The following is a 9,764-nucleotide window of genomic DNA, read 5'->3' on the forward strand; positions in this document are numbered from 1 at the left end:
CAGTGGGATCCCAATCTGTAATGGGAAGCGGTCCATACTCCCCTATGCTAGCCCCCCCTTCTCGGCTTGGCTCATCTTTACCTGACTCTTTGTTGTACGGGGGTGGCCTATCCGTTAGTAACCTATTTATCAGGCTGTCCTCTGTCTCGCTCTCATCATCTTCTTCTAGTGGGCTTTTGTTTCCGGGCGCTTCTAGCACTGGGTACAATTTATTTACTTCAATGTTATGCACTCTCCATCTTTTAGCATCCGCATCCCATTTTGCATCCTGCACTGCTCTTACCGATCGTTTCACCCTTTCTTGTCGTCTATTCAGGTTCCTCTCGTGCGCCGCCCTAATCCAGGCATTGAGAGCTTCAAACTGGGTCGGTCTAGGCATAGGTCTCATTGAGGTCATAACTGCTTTTAATCGGTGTAGCACCTCTAATCTGAACGTCCCGTACTTCGGAAACGTCAGTTCCTCATTTCCTTCTGTAATCTTACTCCACTCTGAGATCCACATTATTGTGTGTAGCCCCACATTCACCGCCATATAATAAGCCGGCGTACCCTCCGGCGGGGCTTCTTCCCCTTCATAAGATCTCCGCCTCTCTCTTTTAAAAGCCGCTCTTAACCATTTAAAACATTTCATGATTACACGCACAATTTCCAGCCTCGCTATACTGTTTACTTCCTGATGACAATCCACCAATCCTAGCGCGGCTTTGCTAGCTGGCCTATCACAGCGCGGTCTTGCTCCGGCCGGCCAATCCCAGCGCGGCACTTTCTGACGTCACTGGTCTCCGCTTCGCAGCAGCACCCCTCCTTTCTCAGCTCGTCTCCCGGTCATGCATGCGTCCCATTCATACACTGAAAAATGACTACTTCTGACCAAGCGGTCACTTCTCCCGACTGTACGTCCACAGTCTATCTGTAATTGTCACCACAACTGACGAAACGTCTATCGTCTCTCTGATAGGTTGCTTACACACACAGTAACTTCCGACCAGCGTCCGTTACTCACGCACTCACCCTTACGTTCCTCCTATCTCGGTCCTGCGGGCGATCAATGGTACCTCATGACCCCCTTCACACTGGTTGACAATTACTCTGGATGTCCGATACACCCTAACCACTTAAGCTCTCCTTGAACTTAAGATTTCCACCGGTTGCGCGCGCTCACAACCTGTTCCACAGTCACTCTACAGGCATTCAACTACGCCAGACATTACAACATAGATACAATACAAAAACACCGCAATCTAACACGCATGACCCTTTATACTCACTCTCGACCGATACTGCTGCTTTTCTGTCTCACGTCATCCGGACCTTCTTCGGCGGGCGGTTCTTCTGATCATCGATCTCTAGGGGCCTTGGGGTAATCTAACCTGGCCTAGATCACCTTCCTCAAGAAGGCAACCATCCTCTGCTACCAACTGCGGGGGCGGGATTTTGATCGCTATCTTATCACCCTTGATCTAAACCCCGTTCTGGTCGACTGAACCTTTATTGCCTGTCATTGAGGGAAAAAGTGCATCTCTTACCAGATTAGTTCAATCAATAATGGACCCAGCTCGGAAAGACCACAAACCACTTCTAGCTTTCAAAGGTTTATTATAAAGTTAGGATTAATTGCAGATACAGGCATCTCAAAATGAGATTCACAAGATATACGGGCCCAACTACATACATATGCTCTCTGAAAGCCCTCAGACGAGCAAAGGAAACGACAAGTACCAGTTCTAAAATTAACAGAGCGGCAAGCATGGACACGTATTGTGATCTCTCCGTCATTTAAGGCTGGAGGGAAAAATGCAGGTTAGGCTGTCCCTACCCTGTTCTGGATGGTATCCCTACTTAACAAAATCTCAACCTATCAAAAGGTGTCAGCTGTGAATGACTTCCTAGGAAGATCACCCACTCTTAGTCTCTTGGTGAAAACCTATAATCCTCCAGTCATGACCCCTCTCTGCCTACCCATCCGCTCTCTAGAGGGTCCTCAGGCATCTGCTCTAACTCCACCCAGGGGTGCTGTCCCTAATACCAAACACACAATAACATTTGAGACGCCCCTCGTGAGACGCCCCTCACGTGGTGTTGCTACTGGCTTTTTCCATGCTGTTCTTCATGTGGGCCTCGTGCGTTAGAGTTGACCTTGCTTCTCAGACTCTTCTCCGGCCCGCCGATACCCCTTAAACATTCCTGAATCCTCCTCCGTGTCTGTGCCAGTCTCCTGAACAACCCTCTATTCATTCGGAGTATAATTGGATCCCCCCTCTCACTTGCAGACAGACATCTGCAGCTAGGATCCCAATTCCCATAAACTTCTAACAGAAGTTTGCAACACCATTTCTCGGCACAGACTAATACGTGTAAATCAGAGTCCTTTAAACATTTCAGGCCTATAACACTTCTCATAATGAGTATTTACTTCAAACATTTCGTTAATCAATATCATGTTAATACTCTGCTTTAGGACTATGTAAACATATCTATAGAATATAAATCTATTGAAATCAGAATTACTAAATAACATTAGTGCAATCCATATCAATGCAAGTGGACCCCTTTCCCAACTCTTTCAGCTCTGGCCATGAGGCCTGTTCCGTTCTGTGCTTGACATCCCCTCATTAGCAGCTACACAATATGGATCAGGATTAATCACTCCTAATAAAGTTATACATTTTCACACATTTCTGCATTAGTTCCACTTCTATATAACATCTCTAGATTAACTACACATTTCAGAATATAGGTGAATATAATATCCGCACTCATGGCATTTCTCTTCATGACTTGTGCGTACTACAGGTAGGTGTGGTGCATTCATACATTTTGGTCAGTTTGCGCTCTCTCAGTACTACAAAACACTAGTACCTTAGTACTACTTAAGCACTACAATATGCTATTCACAAACCTATGAGCGGAGACCTCTGCCTTTCCTAGATCTCCACACACATAGGAATATCATTCAGTAGTAAAAGTGGGAATGCCAAGGTGAAGTGGCTGGAAAATGGAGAATGGTCGCTACTAAATGTTAGGAATTTAAGGAAATTTACAGAGGGGTTTAGGGAGGTAAATGCTAATACAAACCCACACCTAAAAAAGAGTAAGACTATTGCTAGCTACAAACTATGGGCCAGATTTGTCATTCTTTCATACAGCACAACTCAACAAACCACCTTGCTGCACTATGCTGCATGAAAGGGAAAGAGAAGGAATGTACAGTTTTGACCATTATGCAGCACATTCCTGTCCTTTCCTAGCAGTGGCACACTTTTGGTTGCCTAGTGCCAATGCAAGCACCCTTGCGCCATGGTGCAAAGGTGCCTTTATTGTAGCTAGGATTGTTTTCTTGCAGGAAGATGTCTGAGGCTTTTTCCTCTTTCTACGTGTGTTGCAGAACACATGTAGAAAGAGGCAAAAATAGGAGCAATAAAGTTATTTGTCCACGGTATACCTCCCCCAGGAAGGTGTAGCATTTTGACCTATGGTAATCTGAGATGGTGTCAAAACCCATGGATGGATGCATGGGAACACCCATGCTCCACCCATAAAATGCTTCTTTCCCATAGTCCAAAGCAAGGCAGCGATTTATGCTGCCTTGTGTTACTCTAGATTTATCAAGCCATGAAGGGCCACGCAAGGTGGCCTGATTTGGCTTGATATATCTCACTTAGGATTCGTGTCGCTCTTGCACCCCGTTGCGGGGCACAAGGACGACACAAAACCTTAATAAATTTGGTCCTACATTATTAGGTACCATCCTTAAAGGGCATAAAAACAGATGTAAAATGCACTTCAACCTGGGTTTTGAGCAAGTAAAGCACTGCACTTGGCCACTCACAGGTACCGTAACACATTTGTAGCGAGAACAAAGGCGTTTGGGAAATCAGATACCATGGCATACAAACTAATGTTAAATCAATTGAATTACTTTGACATTTTAATATTTATATATACACACATGTTCCAATGTTAAAAATATATAGATTTATTATATAATTGTTTAATTATTTTAAATGATAAATGTAATTGAAATAAAATAAATATATTGGGGCCGATTGACAGAACTAATCTGAGACAAAATCCTAAACTTACTACTTTTGGTATTCACAGACGGCACTTACGATTTTTGGTATTCACAGAATGTACTCATGCTGTGTAGTCAACACTGAGGGGAGCACAAATTGTGCACTGCATGTACCATGATACAAAGGAAAAAACTTTTCTGGGTTATGATGTAGTATCTGGCCATACCCTTTTCCCTGCCCAAACTTTTTTTCACGACTTCCTCTACCATTTATTACACATTCCTAATGTTCCTTTTGTAAAAATCTAAATCCGGCCCATTGATTACACTTTATCCGGGCCCAGCCGGAGATTACGTCTCGAGCCGGAGAGTACGGTTTGAGTGCGGAGAGTATGGTCCGGGTGCGGAAATTCTGGCTCGAGTGCAGACGTAAAGTTCAGAGTCGTAAGTGCATTCTGTGAATACCAAAAATCGTAAGTGCCTTCTGTTAATACCAAAAGTAGTAAGTTTAGGATTTTGTCTCAGATTAGTTCTGTGAATCGGCCCCATAAACTTTAATGAACAATAATGTGATAATTTAATTAAACAGAATTTTTAACAAAGCATGCAACATAACATAAATGAAAAATAAATGAAATCAATATATGTCGGAGGAAGATGGCGTCCGGCTAGTCGCACAGCGGTGATACACCGCCGAGCATCTCTGAAACTTCGTGAAAATTTATCCGACAGAGCGCATCCCTGAGAAGCAATTTCAGTCTAAGAAAGCATGCGGGGACTGCAACGGAAAGCAAAGGCGACCGTGACTCTTACCTGTACAATAACATTGAACTACAGCTTTTTCCGTGAATCACTACCTCGCCGCGAGAATCGGAAACAGGCTCCTGCTCCTGCTCCATGGATGCTGACCGGGCTGAGTAAGCCCCGCACAGGCGAGCCGAGTGACAGATTGAGTCACGGCAGGCGAAGCTACAGCAGGCTGAGCATCGGCTTCCACCGGAGTGACAGAGCTTGCAAGGCAAGGAGGCTGGACTCGGCACACTACTATCGACTCTGGCATAGCAGCCGCCGCATGAAAAGCGGTGAAATTCTATTGAGCTAGAAATACTTCACGGCCCTGGATCCTGTGCCTCAGTACTGACAGCGGACATGTCGGGTAAGGGGGGCCGAGGGGGCAAGCCAAAAGGTTCAGTTAACACTGGTGTAATTAATAATGGGAGCAATATGAGCAATGTGAATCCTACCATCCAGATGACTTTGACCTCGATACCTCCTCGGCTGAGGAAAACTGAGGCACTCCGGCAGGATGCTTTTAAATCAGAGGCTCCAGTTACTAAAGACAGAGCAGGCACAGACAAAATCCCCAAAAAATATATCTCTGCAGCCAGACCCCCAGTGGAAGGCCCCTCAGCCCCTATCATATCATCATTGAAAAAAACTATCAATTGCCAGACTCTAATCACTGGCAGCTTTGAGGCAGTAAATGGCGAGGTGGCTACAGCAAGACTGGATAAATTAACCGAGGGGACAGTAATTACTATATCAAAAAAATTATGGCCACTTCAACCCCGCAGGGAGTCAATACTGCAGCACCTTCATGCCCTACTATACCGGCAACCCTATTGCCGCCTAGCAATCAGAGAACTGAAGGAGCTATCCCTCGGCTGCTATCTAAGGTGGTGGGAGAAGAGCTGATGAACACACCAGACAATACCGATCTGTACTACTCCCTTACTGATTAATCTGTCATGTCAGATCTGAGCATTTCCTTATCCAGCGAAGAGGAGGAGGAGGGTGGAAACTGGTAAAAAAGCTCCAATTCAGAGCAGCAGGAACAACACGTATCCCATAAAAAACTTCTTAAAAAGAAAAGGGAAAGGAAACGGCACAGCAAAGAACCAGACTCATCTATCTGAAAAAGAAGATATCCTTGATTTAAAATGGGATTATACTGGAACCCCACCTCTGTTGGTGCACTCAAACTCTGCGGACCTATCTGGGAGGAACCAGACCATTGTTAATGCCAACATTGATTTAGAGGATGTGCAAGGGAAACAGCATAGAGAGCTAACCCTGACAGATATCCTGGGATCCATCAAAAGCTTTCAAGCTGAAGCCAAAGCTGACAGCCGCAGATCCCGTATGGCAACAAAGAAACTTCAAGGGGCGGTGAGGAAGGTGGGCAGAACCTGTGCCGAGATTGTAGATTGGATGGCGGCAGTGGAGGAGAGGACGGAGCAGCTTGAGAAAAACATCACATCACTCCAGGGCAAATCTGAGGAACATGAGGAGGCTATTAAGGATGTTATATGGAAACTTGAGGAGCAGGAAAATCGGCAACGACGGAATAATCTCAGCTTCCTTGGAATACCCGAAGGGGTTGAGAAAGACGATGCAAGGAAATATATGATTGCCCTCCTCAAGAGCTATTTTCCGGAATTTCAATCCTGGGACTGGAAGAAAGAGGTCCGACGGGTTCATAGGTTTCCTTTAATGATTACAATTCATAATGTATCACCTCAACAACATCCTAGAGCAATGCTTTTATTCTTCGGGAATTTCCTACTTCGACAGGCTCTTTATGACTTTGCCCGACCTACCAGCAAGAGAACATTCAAAGGGATATCCTTTTTCAGGAGGCCAGACTTTGCTCATGCAACAGTCGAGAGAAGATGGCGGTTGAGGCAGCTGTTTGATCCCTTCCAAAAACTAGGAGCCTCAGTGTTTCTTCAGAATCCGGCAAGATTAAAGATTGTCTACCAAGGCCGTACTTGTAGCTTTGTCTCTGAGATTCAAGCTAAAAACTATCTGGACGAGATCTCAGGACATAAATAAGCCTATGAATGAAGATTAGTTCAGCCAATGCACTAGACATAAGATAGAGCGATAACAAAGGGCTGCACTCTTCTTTACCCTTTCCCTTCTATATTATGTTTACTCTCTTCTTTTTTTTTGGTAGGCTTATAAATCATTGGGTGAAAGCTGAAAAGCTGACAGAATATGCTGTTTTCATTTTTTTTGCGCTTGCTTTTCTTTCTCTACTTTGCTTTATATTCTGTTCCAGTTCTGCTCTATGAAAATCTGCTTAAAAGCATAACTATAGAATGTTTATAAGATAACCGAATTCATGCTGACAGAGAGGCTTCTCTAAGATGTATGGATCGTATTAATGATATAGTGGGTAGGAAAAAAAATGATTATTATTATTTTTTTTTTCTCAGGTGTCTAAATTATACATGGTCTATTTTCTTTATGTTGGTTTTGGGGAGATGCTCGGCGGGGCTTCTGGGGCGGTCTCGATGGATGCCACGTCCCTGGCTTTTCCAGGGCCAGGTGACCTCTATTGGTGGTGGTGGGTGGGGGGAGGGATCCTTGGGTGGGGAGGGGGGATCTAGGGGGAAGGTCAGACAGGAACTTTAAACTGTACAGAGAAAAAGGAAAATATAAAGTTATAGCTAACACGTTGCTAATGGGAGCATATCTCTCTGGGACGCATAGTACAGATAATTGGGGCCACTGAAGATTATGTCACTTAATATCTGCAGTCTGAACAATATTAAGAAGAGACAGGCAGTTGCGGTGGGCCTACGAACTTCAGGCCCCAACATAGTATGTATGCAGGAGACACATATCGAGGGCTCACAGCTACACCTTTTAAAACCTTTGGGGTACAAATGAATCTGCGCCACCACTCAGGTAGCTCGTGTTAGGGGGGTGGCAATATTAGCTAGAGGTGGAGGTTTTAGTTTCAACCGATGCAAAGCAGATAAATTCGGCAGGTGGGCACTCACAGAATGCCAGGTTGAACAATCACAGTTAGTTACCATCTGCTCAATGTATGGGAGCAACTGTGACGATCCCAGCCTGATTAACAAGGTTTCTAGTGAGCTTGCACATTGGCCGCTACCTGTTCTTATTTGTGGGGATTTAAATATTAATCTACCCTCTGATTGGTCAATGAATGATAACTGGGCGTATCATGGGAGGAAACCTAAAGTGTTTAAGGCCTTAAAACGTCTATGCTATATGCACGGACTTCGAGATGGGTGGCAGATTTCCAACACCGAGGATCCAGGCTACACTTTCTTTTCAAACCCACACCGGGTACTTGCTAGGTTTGACTATTTTTTTATATCACAGACATTAAGCTCTATCACTTAAATAGAAAAACTGCCCCGAGGACTCTCGGATCACAACCCTTTAGTATGCACCCTAGAGCTAACATAAACTGGCCAAATGCCAAGAAATTGGACCTTCGAGAAATCTCTGCTTTTCGAGGAAGAATATTGTAATCACATGCGAGCATGGATTCCCAATTTCCTAGAAAATAATGTAGGGAGTACCTCTATAGAGATAGTGTGGGACGCTCTAAAAGCAGGAATCAGAGGGGAGACCACACAGTATTTAATGAGGGTTAATACATTGGCCAGAGACTTGTATAAATACCTATTGGAAAAACTACAGGGGTCTGAAGAAAAACTCATCAGGGCAACTCATGCCTCCTTAGCTGCAGAAGAGCTCACTAAAATTCAATATCAGGTGGCAATTGATAAAGCTGCTATTATGAATACATTTACCATCAAAGCGGTTAAAAAAGCCACCGTTTATAGCGAGAAAATGTACGAAGTAAGCGAATTAGTAGGCCATCAACTGGCAATAGGCATGAGGCAACAAACATCTCAGAACCTCATACGGGAAATATTAGATCCAGTGGAAGGAATAATCTCAGAAAACAATAAAATTAGGGAGGCATTCTGGCAATTCTACAGCACATTATATACAGAGGAAGGAGGGGCAGATGCAGATAACATGAGAGAATATCTAAATCAAGGAACACCTAGTAGACTTGACGAAGAGGATCAAGATGATCTAGAGAAGACACCAGTCCTGGAAGAAATTCTAGAGACAGTGAAGGCTTTACCTAGAGGAAAGGCAACTGGCCTGGACTCTATCCCTCTAGAGTTTTATACCACATTCATAGACCACATCAAAGAGATCCTCCTAGATTTATGTGTGCACATATTTAATGGGGGTCAACCACCAAGGTCATGGTCGAAAGCCAAAATAGTTGTGTTCCTGAAAAAAGACAAACCTCCGGATCAGATGGGCTCCTATCGCCCTATTACCCTGATCAACGTGGATTCAAAAATAAACTCCAAATCAATAGCGAACCGTATGGCACCATTAATCCACAAACTTATCTCAAATTCCCAGCACGGATTTGTACCTGGAAGAGGAACCACAGATCATATTCATAGAGTGATTAACCTATTTGACAGTACGGAGGTGACGGGAGACCCAATGGGGTTTATTCTCCTCGACGCCGGAAAGGCTTTTGACCGGGTCTCCTGGGCATTTCTGTGGCTGGAAATGGGTCATCTGTGCTTCAAACCAGGATTCATTCAGGCGGTACAAAAACTATACATTGACCCTAAAGCTGTAGTGATTGTAAATGGCAATCTCTCCAAAGAACTAACAACATCAAGGGAGACTCGACAGGGATGCCCATGCTCCCCATTGTTGTTTGCTATCTACATTGATCCCTTTATTCGCAGTCTGAAATCCAATGCTAGTATCATTCCTATACTGACCCAAGGATATATGACAAAAACTCATTCCTATGCCGACAACATCGCCATAGTAACTCCAGATCCGGCATTGGCCTTAGCTATTATTGAAACTGAGGCTAAAAACTTTGTTAATGTCGCCGGCTACGCTCTTAACCAGAATAAGACCCAAATAGTCCTAA

The sequence above is a fragment of the Lissotriton vulgaris genome, chromosome 11, assembly GCF_964263255.1.
Source record: "Lissotriton vulgaris chromosome 11, aLisVul1.2, whole genome shotgun sequence".
Lineage (NCBI taxonomy): Eukaryota > Metazoa > Chordata > Amphibia > Caudata > Salamandridae > Lissotriton > Lissotriton vulgaris.